This window comes from Pipistrellus kuhlii, unplaced genomic scaffold, assembly GCF_014108245.1.
Source record: "Pipistrellus kuhlii isolate mPipKuh1 unplaced genomic scaffold, mPipKuh1.p scaffold_m20_p_7, whole genome shotgun sequence".
NCBI classification, from domain to species: Eukaryota; Metazoa; Chordata; class Mammalia; order Chiroptera; family Vespertilionidae; genus Pipistrellus; species Pipistrellus kuhlii.
Genome location: NW_023425573.1, coordinates 74001205 through 74022096, shown reverse-complemented (window position 1 = coordinate 74022096; position 20892 = coordinate 74001205). Strand labels below are relative to the sequence as shown.

Here is a 20892-nt window from a genome sequence, read left to right as displayed (position 1 = left end):
GTCAGGAGGCTTCATTGAGGAGGTGACTACTTCTTCTCCTCCTCCTCCTCCTCCTCCTCCTCCTCCTCCTCTTCCTCCTCCTCCTCTTCCTCCTCCTTCTCTCTCTGGTTCAAACTTAGAAAATACCTTCCTTTCCTGAACCTTAAGGTTCAGGGTCCAAGGATCTCCAATTTACACTTAGTCAATTGAAATCCATCCATTCTTTCCAAGTCTGGGGGATAACCCAGGGCCTCCTTGGTGCTCACTATCCAGGACAGGCTTAGACTCCTTGGTTCTTCAAAGTCCAAGTTCAAGATGGTGAGGCCCTAGATATAGAGAGAGATGGGCTTCTCTGGCTGGTCTTAGGTCTGCCTTCTTAGCTCTAGTTTTCTCTCTGTGCTTCCTCCTCTTTCCTGAAGGATCAAGGTGGGAAGGTCATCCATGGAGATCTTATTAATGTCCTTGAGTTTTCAGAACATTAACTACTGTGTTTCCCCGAAAATAAAACATCCTCCGAAAATAAGACCTACTTACAGGTTTCCTTCTGAGTGAAATATAAGGCATCCCCCTGAAAAATAAGGCCCCCCCCCCCCCCTAGGCTCTGTCTCAGAATGAAAATTAATTTACCGTAAACTGGTCAACTAGCAACCAGTGACCTTAGGCTGAGTCCTGACATCACTGCTGTGTGGAGGCGGAGCGGAGGTTGGAGTGAGTCCTAAGCACGGGGCGGGGCGGGAGAGAGGAGGAGACTTTCGCAGATGCCTGTAGAAGAACAGGAGGATTAGAGCTGACGGGAAGCAGCGAAGGTGGTGAGTGCTGGTCTGTCTCTGGTAACACTACCTGATGCTCATGGCCGCCCTCATGATGACTGAAGGTTCTCAGTCAGTGGCAGATCCTGCTCCAGCCCACATCCAGGCCCCAGCAAGCCCAGTGATAGTACCCAGGCAGGCCCCAGGGGGTAAATGTCTGATAAAGGGGTAGGAGGGATGTCTGGTGAAGGTGTTCAGTGGCACAGGGGTGGGGAGAGGGGGATCACTTAAAATGACACAAGAGGATCAGAGGGGGCAATCAGAATGACACAGGAGGATCAAAAGGGGTTACTAAAATGGTAACCCCCCCTCTAATTCTTCTGTGCCATTTGGATTCCCCACTCTGATTCCCATCTGTCATTTTAAGTGAATCCCCTTCTCCCACCTTGATACCCCAATTCCTTCTTTTTAACCCCTAGAAATGAGCGCAAAAAGAAAAAGCTACTCCGTGGAGTACAAGAAAGGAATCGTGGAAGACTCTTGGGGCCAAAATCTTACTGCTTTCTGCAAAGAGATGTTGAGTATCCCATTGGTCTGAAAATGGCGAGCAGAGTATGGTAACCTTATTGAACAATTGGACAAGGGAAATGCTAAAAAGTGCAAGTGTGGATCAGGTCGGCAACCATTATTTTCCGAGCTGGAAGCCCTGATCTGTGAATGGGTTGTTGACAGGAGAGCAAAGGCTTTGGTTGTGAATAGGGCTCAGATTCAAGAATTTGCCCTTGCAATGGCACCACAGTTTGACATAGCCCCCGAAGACTTCAAAGCATCACAACACTGGCTGGATAATTTCCTTCAGCAAAGTGAATTGTCTTTAAGAAGATCTATAACATTGTTTAGGTTGGAAGATACTCAAGTTATTAAGTGAGCACTTGCATTCAAGTCCTTTATTGATGATGCTGACTTCTCTAAATACAATCTTTCCAACATGATTGCTATGGATGAAACTGCAGTGTTTATGGGCCAATCATCTCAAACAACAATTGAACAGTGGGGTGCCTCCTTAGTGTACATTCCCTCCACTGCTTACAAAAGTGCACCTGTTTCCTGTATTTTGGCAATTCATCTGGATGGCACTAAAATCCCACCTTTAATCATTTCTAAGGGCAAGAAGGAAAAAATTGAACGTGTTTTGGGCATTTTTATTCTTGAAACTGAAAAAGCCTGGGCCACACAAGCAGTTATAAGGAAGTGGGTCAATTTAATGCTGCCGCTTGTTATGCGAGGGAGCCAAAGAGGTCTGCTAGTCTGGGATGCAGTCAGCACTCACCGCGCTAAAGACATGAAGACATTTCTTCACGAAAGAAAAATAAATCAGATAATGATTCTCATAAAATGACGGCCTATCTCCAGACTCTTGATATTGCAATAAACAAGCCATTTAAAGACAATATGTGCATGGAAATTAATGACTAAATTGAAAATAGAATGGAGAGAAATCAGTGTGGAAACTTTGTGAAACCTAAACTGCAAGAAGTTGTGACTTGGGTGCAGAATTCGTGAGAGAAAATGTCTGACAGTTGCATTGCAAATGCACTGCAAGCAGGCTACCTTGACAAGAAGTACTCATTTAAAGACAGTGCTATTGCTTGCTAAACATGAGAGATTTGGTCCACTGATTCTGAAAGAAATGGAGTCACAAGAAATTCACCAGGAAATGCAGGAATTGGATTGTTATGATGATGTTCCAGAAGATGATGACATGATTGTCATTGAATAAATGAGTAAATTCTTGATACTGTAGATTCACAGTTTGTCTGGTTTGTGTTGACAACTACCATACTACCGTACTGTATACAGGTAATAAATTTCCTTTATTTTCATTTAACAATAAATGTGTACTGTATTCTTCTTCATGGAAACATAAGACATCCCCTGAAAATAAGACCTAGCACATCTTTGGGAGCAAAAATTAATATAAGACACTGTCTTATTTTTGGGGAAACAGGGTAATTAATTCAATTTCAAGCATGTGCCTGCCTGTGTGGTAAATGTTAAACAGTCAATGGTGAGTGAAGCTATCATAGTCTCTGTTCTCCAGGAGCTGACAGTCCAGAGGAGGAAGTTCATGTTAAACAAGTGGCCACATACATTAGTGTACAGTTATAAATAGGATCAGTGCTACAAATTAAAAATCTGGGTTCGTGGCGGACAATCATAGTGGTGAGGGGTGGGCATTAAAGATATCTCTGAGAGAGAAACCTTTGAGCTGAGGCCTGAGGGTCGAGTAGGAGTTTCCAAAGGAGACAGTGGAGGAGGGAAAGCATTGAGGTCAGAGAAAAACAAATGCAAGATCTTGGAGTCAAAGAGATGTGTGGCTCAGGCACAGACCCAAGAGCTGGTTAGTGTGGCTGAGCTGGGAGGGTCCTGGAGAAGATGCAGAGGCAGGCAGGGGGCTGAATCTCAACTGGCCTGTGGGCAGTGATAATGAGCTTGGACTTTATCCCAGTAGAAATGCAAAATGTTCTAAAACCCAGGAGTGACATGACCAGACTGTACATGCAGAAGCTTACCCTGGCTGGGTGGAGTGAAGGGAACAGTAGAAGGAAGTGTAAGAGCAGACAGGAGGCTATTGAAAGCTATTTGTAATAGTGACTTAGAATAAGATAGTGAAGGATCTTAGAATAAGAAGAATAGGATGAGAGAAAGAGATATTTGACATTATAGCCCAGGAAGCCAATATCATTATCGGAAGTGCTGGTGCACAGATGGCAAGGAGGCCTGATGCCTTACATGGGGTGGGGTGGGTGGGGGAGCTGCTCTTACACATCACAAGAGCCTGTTATTATCATTTTTCCCCCCAACTCAGTTCAGTGATGTCATTTGGTATTTTGAAGTCAGGCAAGGTAATTATATTTGCATCATAGGAATGAGCAACTGCTACAAATCAGGACTTTCTTTTCCCTGGACAGTGAGTTATTAGACATTTACCAGCACACCCGAGCTTATGAGTACCCCTGGTTTACTAGCACGTGGCTAAGAACTCACTCTTAGAGGATGGCATGTTGTGGCTGGGGATTTGCCGGCAGACAGCCTCCTGCCTCCCTTGGCACTGAATCAGTCCTTGAGCTGCCACCAACCTGGGCTGCATCTGGCCAGGCAGAGAGTACACGTTTGAATACACTGTGGCTGAAATCCAGCAAACATTCCTAAGCTGCTGCTATCTGCCATGGACAGTGCTTGGCACAGGGCAGGGGTTGGGTGGTGGATGAAATAGAAATGAACTTTGCCCCATCTTCTCTCCCTAAACTGGGAGGGATGAGCCTGCTCCCCAGGAAGCAGAGTGCCAGGCCCCTACGGTAGATTCCGAAGTGAGGTGTGAGCAGTGTTCTCTGGAAGGTCTGAGAGAAGAATGACTCATTTTCATTGAGGGGATAGAGCCATGTTCCCCGAGAGTAAGGCACTCAGAACGGGCCTTGAAGAGTGGGATGCTGTCAGAAGGAAGAGGAAGAGGGAAGATAATTCCTCTCTAGGAAATAGCACAAGACAAAGCCTGGAAGCAGGAAAGCATGAGGTGTATTTAGGGACTAACAACCAAGTGTACCCAGGAGTATTAAGTGTGTGCATGCATGTGTGTGCATAAGCATGTGTGCGCACATGCGTGTATGCATGCCTGTGTGTTTCTGGGAGGGAGTCTTGAATGTCCCAGTGAGGCATTTTCATGTTTGCAAGCAGTGAGGAAGCAGAGAGGCTCTGAGCAGTGACTCAGGCAGGCAGCAGTATGGTAGGGGGATGTCACTTGGTTGACACATCCCCATCTGTGCTCCAGCATTTCACAATATACTCAGGCGTATCCTGTGCTGCTGGTCTCAGTGCTGTTCTGCTCTCCTCTAACAGCCCTGGCACATGTACCAGGCTCAGGCACACCTGATGGCCTCCGTCAACAACACACAAGTCCCAAACTCAGACTGCACCTCTGGCCTTCAGTGAAGATTCCTCCCGGGTCACAGCCTCGGGACCGCCAGAAGGTGGCGCTGTGCCGGTTGCTGATGCCTTGAACCTCCAAGATGGTGGGCAATGACAGAGCCTGGCAGGTGTTCCCTAATGTCCATTTCTGAATGTCCCCTCTTCCCTGATGCCGGGTAGGCAGAGGACTCAGAGCATGCAGGAGGGAGATCATAGTCTCATTCTATCACGTTAGCTCTGTGAACTTGGGCTGGTTCTTTCACTTCAGTGGGTGGTTGTCAGCAAGAAAAAGGAGAGCACTAATGCCAGCTTTTGAAGTTGTTGTGAGGACTGAGGGCTCATGTCATTTGTAAGACACTGAGAGTTTAGTGTTGGACAGACCTCATGCTCCTGAGTGTGAACTCAGCCATGTGGCTTCGTAGTCTTAAGCCCCAGTTTCCTCAAACAGGGGTACTTACCACTTTCTCTTAAGGTGGTGGCAAAGGTCCAACGGGATAGTTTGCCATGTGCCGGGCACAGAGTCAGTGGTCAACTGATGAGGACTGATGTTGTTGTGTTGTTTTTGTTAAGGTATTTAGTGGAGTGGCCTCTGTGGAGCAGGTGCTCAGGAATGGGAGATTTCAACCAGCCTGGGTTCGACAGCACATCCTAATGGAGCCTGGTTCTGTCTCTCTCTGGCTGACCAAGCCGCTGCTCTGCTTTGGGCCTCAACTGCCTCATCTTATTATATGAAGGGGTTGGATTCACGTTTCCCAAGATAATATGAAGGGGTTGGATTCACATTTCCCAAGATTCCTTGGATGTGTTTTCCTATCTGACCACCAGGGACAGATCTTTTTTTTGGCTAATGTTTGACCCCCCAGCTCTGCTGATGGGACGTGCCACGTGCAGTGTCAGCGGATGAAAGGGAGATGCTGTGTTACTGGTGCTTCCCTGGGAGCTCAGCTCCTCTGAGGCATGCAGCAGGTTTGAGAAAAGGATGTGATGAACAGCTGGCCCGCCTGAGGCAGGACAGTACTGCTGGTGGCATTGCTACTCCATGCAGAATGGAATACAGAGAAGGCAATTTGCTTAGCATCCCAGCACTTACATGATCCAGCCGCACCTGCAATGTTGGCCCTGCTGGTTATGCTCCCTCCTAGAGGGAGGAAACCTCACTCTCCTGGTAGCCAGTGTTCACTCTATCTACTCCTGACTCCAGTTCTGTCAGGCTGATTCTCCTTTAGATCCAGTGACAAAGGTTCTTCTCATATTGACCAAAGTCTAGTAAGTCTCCTCAGAGCCATCTTTGAACTAGGCCTTGGGCTTGGGCCCTGTCTTAGGCCCACTCAGTGTAGTGGTAGCAAAAATATTCTAAATCAGTTTAGAGAAGATCTTGCACCCTTGTTACCTGGACAAACTCCCCATGCCCCACCCTTGCTTTCTGGTCACCCTGGCCTGTCTTCAGCAAGAATCCTGTCAAGTTGGTTTAGCAGGGAGCCCCTACTTGATGTCTTCTCTTAGCCATTTTTCACCCACTGAGCCCCTCACGCTGCTTGTTGGCTGTTAATCCCAGCTGACCATGCTGTTTTCAGAGTTGGGCTCAATCTCTTTCCTCTGTTGGGATAGTTCTGACTCCTGTTGCCACAGTCCAGACCAAAGCCTTCCTTACCATTTGGAAAAGCATCAGAATAATTTTTCTTGAACCGCAGCAGGGTGAGGAGCCACCTTACCTGGAGGAGCTTCCCGGAAAAGGCAGAAATCCCTTTCCTCAGTGCCCAGTTCGGGTTTCCTTCAGAACCAGAACGACCTGGATGCTGGGCATCGGCGGCATCTGCCTCAGCACTCCGTGCCAGCTCTCCCTCTGTCCTCACCGCACGGGAGTGCCAAGGCTCCCCCTGCTCGTCCTTGACACCTTCCAAAGGCACTGTCTGTACTCAGCTCACCACCTGTTCCTTGTGGGACCCCGATGTCAGGCCCTGCCAGTCTCCAGTTTGCTGTGGTTATTCATTCTCAGTTATTCTCTCTTCCTGGCCCCTTCAGACCAGTGATTTATTGGGATGGTCCATCCAGCTTTTGATGCTCACACCAGGCTGAAGTTTCAGAAATCTTTGAAACCTCTCCAACTGATGGCAGTGGTGGCATCTGTCTGACTGAATCCTCAGGAGTGTGGATCTGAGGGCTCCTCCCTGGAGCCTGCCACCTCAGCTCAGACTCCTCGGCTGGTCTGGAGACAGTTCTTGAGGTGGCTTTGAGAGGAAGCATGACACCATGAACTTGTGACCAGGCCCTAATCTCACCTGTCCGTCCAAAGTACCCACTGAAGGTGCTTGGCAGGATGCTGGCCGAGCCTCACAAGGCTACCGTAGCGGGGCCTGGGCTGTGCACATTAACCCATGTGGCCTTGGCGTGGGCAGCTCCGAGGCCCTTTTGCTGGAACCTCTGTTGTTATATCCAGTTCCTGCTTGCTGGGACACTGCACTAGTATTGTCCAGTGCTAGTGTTCTGACCCCAGACCCTTGAAGATCTGGCTCTGCCTAAAACTCACCTCCTGCTAGGCCACAACCCATACCTCACGCCCTTGCCCCTGCCATACTGAATGGGCTGCAGGTCCCTGTGTGCTGTGCTTCCAGATGTCCATATTGCTCTCCCTTCTCCTTGCCTGGCTAACTCCTACGTGCCCTTCCAGCTTCAGCCAGGGATCACCTCTGTTAGGCCTCTCTCCTGATTCTATTCTCTTTCTGCCCACCCAGGCTAACACAGGCAAACCCTGGCACCTAGATTACCTGCACTAAAGCTTCATGGTACTCACCTTTGCCTGAATTATTTCCCAGAGGACACCGAGGACCCTGCTCAGGTGCATCGTGCAGGTTTGTTGAATGAATAAAAGTGCCCCGACCTTTACTCCAGGCAATGGGATTCCTGTTTTCTTCCTTCATGTGAGGGGACAGCGCTCACAGCATTCTGTTTTTCTGAGTCCACAACACCTGCCTTTTGTTCTGTCCCTAGAGCTCTGATTCTACTTATGATCCCAGCAGGTTGATGGGCCTTGAGCTCAGCAGGAATGAGGGAGACAGACACAGTGCACTCAGGTTAACTTCTTGCCTCTGTGTTGGCTAATGTCCAAGTCATCCAGCAGATGGTCCTCTGATCTGAGCTGAAACAAGGAGGAAGGTTTTCCAGTCCCTCCTCCCTAGCACTTACCCTTGACACAAATCTAAGCCACTCTTGCTTCTACTTTACATGCCCAATGATTGCCCCCTCTGCCAGCAAACCCATTAGCTGGACTCCTGGTCTGGCCTCCATATACCTTTATAACCCTTCTTCCAGCTACCATGTGCTCTACCCACAGTTCACTGTTTCCTCAGAGTGTTGTAGCTTTTTCACACCTCCTGGACTTTGCACATACTGTTCCTTTCACGAGGAATGCCCTTCCTTCTCTGGCACTTGGCCTGAGTTGTTTGTTATCTCCTCCCGTGCAGTTGGCCACTCGCTCACCAGAGCCCCCTAAGAGTTGAGTCTTATACTTACGACCCCATTTACTGAGTTTTGCTTTAGTTGTTTGTCCGTGCTTTGCGTCACTGGAGATGAGGATGTTGCCATAACTTGCACAAGTCCCCTCTGCCTGTCCCACCCCTCCAGGCTTCAGATATTGTGTCTGACCCAACACGGCAGGTCCATAAAAAACACCTGGTGTAAGTGGCTCTCCTTTCCTGGCTCCAGTTCCGCCCCGAAAGTCTTGCTCTGTGACACGCAGCCCGAGGCAGACAGCACTGGCATCATCCACCTATCCGAATCTGTGCTTAACAAGATCCTCTGCGGATTTATACACACACAGGCAAGTTTGAGAAGCACTGGCCTATGATTCGGAGAGTTCCTTATGTCTGGGCAAAATCTTCACTGCTTTTAGCTGACGGCTGGGACAAAACACACTGCACTGGCCCTTTATCTTCCTGGTGGCTTGAGAACGTTTCCTTGCACCTTCACATGTCCTCAACCAGAATAAATGAGAGCAGTCTCCTTAATGTGCCAACCAGCAGGTTCTTCTCTTCTAATCAAGTCCACATGCTTTCTGCGACTCCTTCTGGAATGTAAAAATAACCCTTCTACCAATTCTTCCTCCTAGTAGCCTTTTCTCTGTAGCCAAGTTAATTCCAAATAGAACATCTGGAAATTCTATTTTGTTGCCTAATTTAAACCAGACTAAAACCAATCTGCATAAAAGTTTATGAACTTTCCGAGGCTTCACACCTTATATTTCTCCATCTGCAGAAGCCTGCAATGTGGAGGCCAGGAGTAGGAAGGATTTGGCCATCTCTTCCTCCAGGGCTGGGGGAGAGTGTTTGTGGCTTTGTGAATTGGGATAGGGAGCCGGCTGGTGTGCAGTGGGTGGGAGAGGGAGAGGGAGTGAGGGAAACCGATAGAGCTGTACTTTCTGTGCGTAAGTAAACATGCGTGTAGACTAAAAGGTCCTTTAACCTTAAGCTGAGGTGGTGGGTGGCCGAAGGGGGCTTGGAGGAGGAGGGGTGCCAGGTGAGGGAGGAAAAATGGAGTGTCAGGCAATGGGAGAGGGAATGGGGAGTGAGGCACCCATCACCAAATAGACTGAGAGGTGCACTTCAGCAGCTGCCCCTTGGAGCCAATGGCTCAGATTCAGGACTAAGGATTCACAGGTGAACTGAGTGGATGGAAGGGCAGCCCAGGAGTGAGGGGCAGGGAGGAGACAAGATATTTTGAGTAAGAGTCAACAAATTCCCAATGAAAATGCCAGAAGCTTTTTTTATTTTAGTAGAAATTGACCAGCTGATTTTAAAATTTATGTGAAATAGCAAAGCACTTATAGTAGCCAAACACTTTTTTAAAAAGAAGAATAAAATTAGAGGATTCACAGAACCTAATTTCAAGATGTACTAAAAAGCTAAAGGTTTTGGCCAGGCGTAAGGAATTCTTTGAATATTCAGCCAGTGCTTCTCCAACTGATGGAGGCAGTGGGTCTGAGGGACAGGATGGACATATTGATGACTGGTCAGGAAAAGAGACAGGGAGGGAATTCGGTGCTTGGCAGTGGGGGGAGGGCAGGAGGAGCAGGCTTAGCTCGGCCTCCAGGGTGGAATCCTGGAACAGCACGCTGTGACACCCGTCTCAGGAGGCTTCTGCCTCTGAGGCCACCAAGAAGTCGCTGGACCCAAGTATCAGCTGGAATTGCGAAGCTGCCTCCACCCTCCCACAAGTCTCTTGATACCCAGGAGGCTGAAAGAGGGGCTCTGGAATGCTGTTGTGGAAAGGCCTGCTCTCCTAGACTTTCCTTGGCACCAGAGAATGGGAGGAGGGGGAAAAGAGAACACCCAAAGGAGCCCGCACTTCATTTCTGCCTTCCAAATCTTTTTTTAATTTTTTTTAATTTTATTGATTTTTTACAGAGAAGAAGAGAGAGGGATAGAGAGTTAGAAACATCGAAAAGAGAAAACCATCAACCAGCTGCCTCTTGCACACCCCCTACTGGTGATGTGCCCACAACCAAGGTACATGCCCTTGACCGGAATCAAACCCAGGACCTTTCAGTCCACAGGCCGACGCTCTATCCACTGAGCCAAACCGGTTTCGGCTGCCTTTCACATCTTGACAGAACCTAGATTCCTTCATATACATCAGTTGTAAAAGACTGGGAAGTGTATTTCTTAGCTTTCCTCTGCTGCAGTATAGGAATTTTTTCAAGAGAGTAGCCTGGCCAGTGTGGTTCAGTGGTTGAGTGTGGACCCATGAACCAGGAGGTTGCAATTCGATTTCTGGCGAGGGCAAATGCCTGGGTTTCGGGCTCAATCTTTGGTAGGGGGCATGCAGGAGGCAGCCAATCTATGATTCTCTCTCATCATTGGTGTTTCTATCTCTCCTTTTCTCACTCTGAAATCAATAAAACCACATTAAAATAAAAAAGGGAGTAAAGGAGGTAGAGAACCTAAGTCATAACATCCACCACTTTTTAGGATTCTCAAACTCCAGGTGACTCGATTGGTGTGTATTTATTCAGTATTCATCTTTTGATGCTCCTGACAGCCAGAGTCCAATGCTAGGTGCTGGAGCTGCAGATATGTGTAAGAGAAAGGTGTGATAAACATATTGGCCCACAAGCACCAGGTTCTATGCATGACTACCCCTCAATCCTTTTGACACCCTGATGAGAGAGGTAACTGCTATTTCCCCATGTTATACATGGAGAAACTGAGGCTAGAACAGGTAGATGACTAACTGAAGGTCATGGAGCTAGTACATGGCAGACTTGGGTTTTGAACTTGGCTCATCTGACTCTGAAGCTCATTCTTTTTTCTTTTACCATGTTGCCTAAAAGACATCACAAAGGATGGAAGAAAAAGAATGCCCAGCAATCATGTTGAGACTTTTCACAGCACTGCAATTCCAGGGATGGAAGAGGAGGAGGCCACAGTTGACTCTATGTCTTCCTTCTACTACGGTGAATTAATTAATTCAATTAATTTTTCAACATGACAGGTGTAGTGGGTTGAATTGTGTCCCCCACCCCTCAAAAAACAGTTATGTCCAAGTCCTAAATCCTGGTACTGTGATTGAGGTTGTATTTGGAAATAGGGTGCTTACAGATGTAATTAAGTTATGATCTTGAGATGAGAACATTCTGGAATAGAATGGGCCCTAAATTCAATGACCAGTAAGTATCATTCTAAGGGACAGAAAGTGAGGAGAGATAGCCATGTGAAGATGAAAACAGAGGTCAAAGAGATGCCGCCACAAGCCAAGGATGCCAGGAGCCACTAGAGCTGGAAGAGGCAAGGATGGATTCTCTCCAGAGCTTTGGGAAGAAGCATGACCCTGTCAAGACCTGCATTTCAGACTCTGACCTCCAGAGCTAAGAGAAAATAAGCTTCTGTTGTCTTAACTGCTAGTGTGATAATTTGTTGTGGTGGTCTAGGCCTGTGGTCGGCAAACTGCGGCTTGCGAGCCACATGAGGCTCTTTGGCCCCTTGAGTGTGGCTCTTCCATAAAATACCACAGCCAGGGAGAATCTATTTTGAAGAAGTGGCATTAGAAGAAGTTTAAGTTTAAAGAATTTGGCTCTCAAAAGAAATTTCAATCGTTGTACTGTTTATATTTGGCTCTGTTGACTAATGAGTTTGTTGACCACTGATCTAGGCCAGCGTTTTTCAACCGCTGTTCCGCAGCACACTAGTGTGCCGCGAGATGTTGCCTGGTGTGCCGTAGGTGCAGACAAGACAAGAATTTTATAATTTTTCACTATTTTGTTTACTTAATATTTCATAATAAAGTAATTATAAAATACTTTCTTTGTGTTTATTTGATTCCTATTCAAGAGAATTACTTTATATATAGTCAATATAGGCACAGAGTTAAATTTTTTAACATTTTCTAATGGTGGTGTGCCTCGTGATTTTTTTCATGAAACAAGTGTGCCTTTGCCCAAAAAAGGTTGAAAAACACTGATCTAGGCAACTAACACAAGAGGGAACGTAGAGCCCTCCTTGACGGAAGATATCTCTGAGCTCCAGTAGGATTCTCCTTCTGGAATTTGCAGTTGGTTCTCGGACACCCTGACCTTTAGAGATTGAGCATTCATTTTTTTCATTTTCATTTTTTGTATCTTAAAGAGAACTTTTGATTTATTTTAAAACATTTTTAAAACATATTTTATTGATTTTTTACAGAGAGGAAGACAGAGGGATAGAGAATTAGAAACATCGATGAGAGAGAATCATCGATCAGCTGCCTCTTGCACACCCCCTACTGGGGATGTGTCCGCAACCAGGTACATGCCCTTGACCGGAATCGAACCCGGGACCTTTCAGTCCGCAGGCCGACACTCTATCCACTGAGCCAAACCGGTCCCGGCTATTTTAAAACATTTTTAAATTAAACTGATTGGGGTGACATTGGTTAATGAGATCATATAGGTTTCAAGTGTACATTTCTATGACACATGATCTGTATATTGCGTTGTGTGCTTACCACCCACAATCAGATCATCTTCTGTCACCATATATGTGGCCCCTTTACCCTTTACTGCTTCAATCCATTTTTCATGTTTTATTAAAAATCTTTTCCCCTTTGTGAACGTCTCCCTAAATCTCTTGCGAATCCAAGCCCTACACTTTCCAGGGACCCTGAGGAAGAGTGGAAACATGTGGGCTTTGGACACAGACAGTTGTGGGTTTAAGTTCTGACTCTGCTGTGGGACCTTGGGCAGGTTGTTTAACTTCTCTGGGCCTTAGTTTCCTCCTCTGTGAAAGGGGATAATATCAACCTCAGGGGGTGGGTGGATGTGGGAACAGGCCTAACATGATGTTCAGCAAATAGTAGTGCCCATTCCCCTTTCCTGCAAGACCAAAGTCAAGACCCTCTCCCAGGCAGGCTTCTCTGAGGAACGTCAGCCCCATTGTCCTTTCTCTGCAGTGAGTCGCAGCTGCCCCTCCCGCTATGCCAGCTTTGAGTGGACACTGTGAGTGCTGTCCCCTCAGGTCCATAGACCTCACCTACCGGCTCCTGTCCCCGATGACTGTGGTGCAGCCTCCACCTCCCAGACTCTTTCTTCTTGGCTCTGTCAGCTCATAGCACAGAACTGGCCAACAGAGGAAGCCCGGGAAGTCTTGCCCCGGTTGGAGGTCAGGGAGCCTCTCCCCAACATCAGGAAAGCTGTATCTACTTCCCAACCCCAACTCCTGGGCATAAAACTCACCTTGAAAATAATCAATAGGAACGGGGTGCCCCTGAGAAGATGCATTATGGAAGTGGGGAGAATAGCCTGCAATGAAGTAGAAGCTCATCAATTCTTATCTTCCTCTCTTGCAAACACAATAATTCAAAATGAAATAAAAAAGGGAAAAAAGCCTGTCACTGATGCCCATTCCTCTGTGCTCCGCACAGCCTCACTGAAGGGGTGCCTCATTACCAAGATTTTACTAAGCTTGCAGAACAGACGAGGAAGAGCCACGAGAAGCATACAGAGTGACACTTGCCAAAAGAAATGAGCAAGGCACATCCTGATACCTGGGACCTTTGGGAACTGAAGCCCAGGAGGCCTCAGGGACTCTTCGGATGCAACTTTATTAACTTCACAGGTCGTGATGTGAAGCCGAGGACAGCTCCAGCAGCTCCTGGCCAGAACTCCAAGTTCACCTCCTCCTGGGTTTGAACTGACCATTGGCTACCTGTTCTTGACTGTGGTCAACACTGCAGCCCACTTGTTCCTCTTATTGCAAGGCCCCGGGGTCTGAGCTCTGCTCAGAGGCACCCTTTGCTAACAATGGTTTCTTGCTCGCCTATGCATCTATTAGTATAGCTGAGGGTATACTTAGGAGCAGAGGATGAAGGGAGGAAGGAGGAGAGCAGCTGGCAGGGATGGTCATTTGTGCCCAGTTAGGGTGGGCATATTCCTGTCACACCAGAAAGTTCAACCATACACCACTCCACCCCAACCAAACCCTGTCCTTGGAAACAGGTGAATAGGTGGATCCGTCTAGGACCACTTTGCCCTGGAGGAGTCTTTGGAAATGTCACTGCACCTCTGAGCCTCAGCATTCTCTTCTGTGAAATGGGGTTGGTAGCACCCACCTCATGACGTCGTCATAACCTCTAGCCCTGCACCTGGCATGTAGTGGGCACCTGCCTGCCACTCCTGCTTGTCTTTAAAAAATGTTTCTATTGATTTCAGAGAGAGAGAAAGGGAGTGGGAGAAAGAGATAGAAACATCAATAATGAGAAAGAATCATTGATTAGCTATCTATTGCATGCTCCCTACTAGGGATCAAACCCACAACCTAGGCGTATGCCCTCACCAGGAATCGGTGACCTCTTGGTTCATGGTTTGACACTCAACCACTGAGCCATGCCAGGTGGGCTTCTATTTGCCATTTCCTCTCTCATAGGGATGACAGAAGTGCTCTTGCAATAGCTGCTCTGGGCAGGGGTCTGCAGTGCCTAAGCATCTGTCAGCTGGAGGGGCTCTACCAGCCTCAGTCTCTCCCTGCACCCCAGCTGGCCCCGAGTTCCCCTAAATTCTTTTCAAATCATCATCTAACTCCAGCTCTTGCTTCCCTGGGGACCCTGAAGTCCCTGCTGCCCTGTCACCTGCTCGCTCATGCCCTTTGGGACCTCCCTTCTTGGTGAGAGATGGCATTGTGGAAAGGGGACCACAAGTATTTAAAGTTTCCCACCCTTGAAAAAAATTGCCTCCTGCATCCCTGTGGAGCCCTTGAATTTGGGCTGCAATAGGCCAAGGTTAGTCTAGAGAAAGGCCCAGGTCCATACCAGCAGGGTATACCTAGTGGGAAGGAATTGGCTTGGGGTGTCTTCCCCAAAGCTATCTGTCCAGGCGGGCACAGCAGATGGTTTCAGTAGCAGTAGCCAGCTTACTGGTAGAGACAGTGCTCTGGTCTCCAACTGCTGGGGTCAGCTCCCAGCTTCAACTCTTACTTTTGGGAAACTTTAAGCAAGTTTCTTAATCTTGCTAAGCCTCAATTCACCCATTGGTAAAATGGAAATAGTGATATGGCACTCAAGCCAGATAAGAGTGCCTAGCACTCAATATAAGAAGCTGTTTTTGTTTAATTTAGTTTTAGCATTTATTTTTAATCAGGATGAGGGAACTGAGATTTGAAGATGAGACCTTGTTCAAGTTGGCTTTGGGGTCTGGGGAATAGTAAACACGAATAAGAAACTCTTAGGAGATGCAGACTAGTAGAGAGATAGGTGCCATAAAATAATGTAGACTGGGTAATTCATGAGTAAAAAAACACGGGGAAGACACAGGATGGCAGTGTGCAATTCTGTCTGTGGTCAAGGGTTTGGAGATGGCTTGGCAGGTATGTTGGGCCCATCGGGGTGGTGGCAGGGATGGGAGGAACCGCCATCTGTATGGTTTCCATGACATCTTGCTGCTAACACAATGCTCCTGCCTGTAGCAGACTCCAGACTAAGCAAGAAGAACAACCATTATCCAAGGAGAGAGGAAGGCAGCTATGAGCCTGGATAATAGTTCTGGCCTTACCTGTTGCTGGGTGACTTGGTTCCAGTTTCAGGTCCCTGAGAGAAGTTTCATCCTGCTGGAGGCCTTGGTTTCCTCATTCAAATGAGGAGGTCGAGTTCCATTCCAGCTCTGAAAGTCTAGGTTCCAGGGGTAATTAACTCCAGAAAAAAAAAATGTTCAGGAAGCTGTCACACTCTCAGAGCAGTGATGAGTAAAGGGGGTTGTGGATATCACCAGCCAGAGGTGGAAAAGTGAGAGCAAGTGGTCCTTCAGAAGAGTAGGGTGCATGGGAGGCTGCAGGCTGATGGAAAGTCCTGGGCTGCAATCCCGGACTCCTGACTCAATGACTCATTTCTCTTTATGACACACTAGCTACCTCTAGTCATGTGATAAGACTTTGTCACTCAGGATTTTGTGAAAAAATATTATAACTCCTATTCACTTCTTTGGTGGGTTATCGTGTGCCAGGTTAAATGACAGGAAGTTATGACTAAGTGAAGTATATGCTGGGACATTTGGGACAAGCAGGATAGGGATGAGGATGGCACTCCAGAGCAAGCAATTTGGAGATGAGGTGGGCAGTTAAAGCTAGAAGAATATTCCGGTTGGTCTAAAAAGGAGAGGGTGATTTCTCTCTGGGCTCTGATTAACTTCATAAAGGCTTCACAGAATCTAGTTGCATATTTTTTTTGCATGCGATTTTTCAGTTTTCCTAATACTATTTATTGAAGATTCTCTCATATCTTCTTTGTTGAAGATTAGTTGCCCAATTATGTGGGTTTATATCTGGGCACTCAATTCTGTTCCATTGGTCTGTGTGTCCATTTTTTTTTTCCAATAGCATATTGTTTTGAATATTTTAGCTTTTTGTATAATTTGAAGTCAGAGAGTTTGATATTTCCAAATTTGTTCTTTCTTCTAAGAATTGCTTTGGTCATTCTGGGTCTTCTGTGGTTTCATACAAATTGATGATTTTTTGTTCTATTTCTTTGAAAAATGCTATTGGAATTTTGATTGGGATTGCATTAAATCTGTATAATCCTTAAGATAATATGGTCATTTAGATAATATGTTGATTTTTCCAATCCATGAACATGGAATATCTTCCCATTTCTTTGTGTCTTCTTCAATTTCTCTCAAAAATGTTTTGTAGTTTCAGTGTATATATTCTTCTCATTCTTTAAGTTTATTTCTAGGTATTTTATTATTTTTGTTGCAATTGCAAATGGAATAGTCTTTATTTTTTTCTGATATTTTATTGTTACTATATAGGAACATAATTAAATTTTGTATATTGATTTTGTATCCTACAATTTTACTGTATTTGTATTTGCTTATTGTTTCTAATAATTTTTTAACTTTATTGTTGAAAGTATTATAAATTTCCCTTCCCCCAATAACCCCTCCATCCCATTCCCACAGCCTACCCAGGCCTTCCCTGAACTATTGTTTGTCCATGGCTATGCATATATGCATATAAGTTCTCATCCCTCCCCGACCCAGGCATCATATGATCTCACATGTGGAATCTAATGAAGAAAATAAACCGATGAACAAAACAGATCCAGAGACATTGAAACATGCAATAGACTGATGGATTTTGAATAGTCTTTTGGTGGAGTCTTTAGGTTTTTCTGTATGTAGAATCATATTATCTGAAAACAAAGTGATAATTTTACTTCTGCATTCCCAGTTTGGATGCTTATTATTTCTTTCTATTGCCTGCTTGCTCTGGCTAGGACTTTTAGTACTATGTTGAACAACAGTTGTGAGAATGGGCATCCTTATTTTGTTTCTGATCTTAGAGGAAAATTTTCAGTTTCTCATTATTGAGTATGATATGAGTTTAAGGCTTGTCATATATGGCTTTATTATGTTTAGGTACTTACCTTCTATACTCATTTTATCCAGTGTTTTAATAATAAATGAATGTTGTACTCTATAAAATATTTTTTCTTGCATTTATGAATGATCATATGATTTTTATTCTTTATTTTGTTTTTGAAAAATATTTTAAAATATATTTTATTGATTTTTTTTACAGAGAGGAAGAGGGAGAGAGAGAGTTAGAAACATCAATCAGCTGCCTCCTGCACACCTCCCACTATGGATATGCCCGCAACCAAGGTACATGGCCCTGACCGGAATCGAATCCAGGACTCTTGAGTCCACAGGCCAACGCTCTATCCACTGAGCCAAATATGTTTTTAAAATTGATTTTAGAGAGAGAGGAAGAGAAAAGGAGAGAGAGAAACATTGATCAGCTGCCTTCTTCATAGACCCTATTGGGGATAGAGCCTACAACCTGGGCATGTGCCCCGACCCAGAATTGAATGAGCAAACTTTTGGTGTATGGGACAACGCTCAACCAACTGAGCCATATCGGCCAGGGCTATCCTTCACTTTGTTGGTGTGGTGTATACTATTAATTTGCACGTGTTGAATCAGGATCTTTAAATGGACCTTCTGTCTAAACTGTGTGTGCATGGGAAGCTGAAAAAGGGGTGCTATGGCTCAGTTTTCCTACAATTGGCTGATCCCCAGGAAGCTAATTGCATTTGGAAAACCAAGGACTCACCTTTCTTTCAACCAAGTCAAATGTTGCTTTTAGGAATCCCAGCTCAGTCTACTTCAGCCCAAACCCATCAGCCTCTTATCTAGCAGACATTCCTTTGGAAAATACACTTTAGTAGTAACGACTCCACATATTGCCTTAAAACTCTGTTATTTTCCATAGTCATATCTGATCCTAACTTATACCAGTCCTTGTTGGCAGCCCATTTCATAGGGGAACACTGAATGCAGCAGAGGACCTATGAGGCCTCTCTGGTACTACACAGCAGGTTGGGGTCAGACAGAAGAGTAGGGACTTGGTGATGCTAGATCCACTTTTATCCTCAAGCAGCATTGCAGGGAGAAGCATACAATGAGGCAAAGTATAATTTTCTAAGAGTGTGATAGTTATTTCTTGAATGTTTCCTATCTCACAAAGGCATATAAAATGACACATATACTAGTATATGAGGACATGAGATTTCAAAGGCCATCTGATGCATTCACCTGCTTCAAGGCAGTCTTCACCTAAGCTGTGTCTGGTTTAAAGATAGGAGTGCCTTTTTCATTCATTTTCCTTTTAAAGAGTATCAGAAAAGGAGAGTGCCTAACATCTGTGGGTCAACCAATTTAGCACTTAACAACCCTCAGGGTCAGGAAATTAATCTTGACATTTAACCTAAATTCTCCATGTTGACTATTTCCTCCTCCAGTCCAGGACCCAGTGGAGTGGGAGAACAGCTGCTCGCCATTCTTTCCCGGCTCTCCCTGCTCACGGATGAAAACTGCCACAACTTCACCCTTTATGCTTTTCTTCAGGTTTAAGAGTGGCAGTTCTCTTGAGGGTTTTACCTTTCTCCGTAGGAACTGTTTGTAAACTTATTCTGAATCTTTTCCATATTTCCCACATCATTCTTGGACTGGGATAGTTCAAGCAGTCCTGATTAGGTGGGTTTGTTTTATCCCAGACCACGCACACTATGTATCTTTCTCTCCACTTCCACCCAAGACCCTCCATTAAACACAGTCCCTCAAATCAATAAGCACAGCCCTACTGATAGGACTTGTATTATACTTGTGATCCACTATGGTTCTCTGCTTTTTTTCTTTTCTTTTTTTTTTTTAAATATATTTTATTGATTTTGTACAGAGAGGAAGGGAGAGAGATAGTTAGAAACATCGATGAGAGAGAGTCATCGATCAGCTGCCTCTTGCACACCCCCTACTGGGGATATGCCCGCAACCAAGGTACATGCCCTTGACCGGAATCGAACCCGGGACCCTTCAGTCCCCAAGCCGACACTCTATCCATTGAGCCAAACCGGTCTCAGCTGCTTTTTTTCTTTTTTAGCTCTCTTAGTTTATGTTTTACCTACCTATTATTTATTTATCTTGACTCCGAGTCAGGTTTTTTTTTTTTTGTTTTTTTTTTTATCTTGCCTAATACACTTCCTTGTTTATACCTAGTAGATTTCAGCCATATGGCCCACTGATTTAAATGTGATTAGGATTTCCTATATGTCCTTCTTTTACTTTATAGATAACTTGAATGCATATACTCTTGTGGTTTCAAAATTACAAAAAAAAATAATAATAATATTAAACATTTGGACTCTATCCAGGAAGTACAAACCTAAATTCTTATTTTCAAAGATTAAGATCCTTTCTTCTGTGTGTATAGGGTGTTTTATTTCCAGAGTGACACATGCTGTGGTGGGTTGGGCTTGGGCCGATGTCCTCATATGTACAGACTGAATAAGGTGGGTCTCTGAGAAGAAGTTAGATTTGCCTTGATATGGAAGGGAGATGGGCATTACAACCAGGTATATGTTCAGTTCTGTGCTGGTTCCAGTGAAATGCAGGGAGATAAGGCAGCTCTCAAGGTGGTCACTTCCAGGCCTCTGTACCACATCTTCCCACTGAGCATCTGATACCTCCTGAGCCCAGGCGGGAACACCTGGTGCAGGCAAGCTTACTCCAGTCATTGTCCTTTCACCAGCTCTACATGTTCTGGGACCATGGGAATAGATCTGTGGTTGCTCAGTACTGTAGGTCCCTCCTCATCTTCATCCTCGCAATCTAATGGTGGGTCTGGCAAATGAAACCCCAGGGCCTGGATTCGATCCTGGATATCTGGCACTACACCTTCTCCGTCGCCACTGGTGCTGGCTTCACCCTCTCTGGTTCAGGATCTTGGTTCAGGGGCTGGTAGGAGTAGTCAGTTGGGCCTGCCCCAGTTTCCTCCTGCTCTTCCTCAGGCTCCTCACTGCTCCAATCCTCAGTGCCTTCTGTGGGGCCCTCGTGTGGCCCTAATTACTCAGACTGATTAGGGAAGATATGCTCTGGACCCATGCTGTCTCCCCCTAGAACTACTGTTGCCATCCAGGCAATGGGCACTTAGAGCCTGAGGCCGAACCTGCACCTCACTTCCCAAAGATTAAGACTTTAAAAAATACATATATACTCTATTGACTTTTTACAGAGAGGAAGGGAGAGCTATAGAGAGTTAGAATCATCGATGAGAGAGAAACATCAATTCAGCTGCCTCCTGCACATCCCCCACTGGGGATGTGCCTGCAACCAAGGTACATGTCCTTGAATGGAATCAAACCCAGAACCCTTGAGTCCGAAGGCCAATGCTCTATCCACTGAGCA

The 20892-nt window shown here is 45.7% G+C and overlaps 1 pseudogene; it reads right to left on the bottom strand.

The window, feature by feature from the left end:
* Positions 1 to 13192: 13192 nt before the first annotated feature.
* On the bottom strand, positions 13193 to 20619 carry LOC118709746 (annotated as a pseudogene).
* Positions 20620 to 20892: the final 273 nt, after the last annotated feature.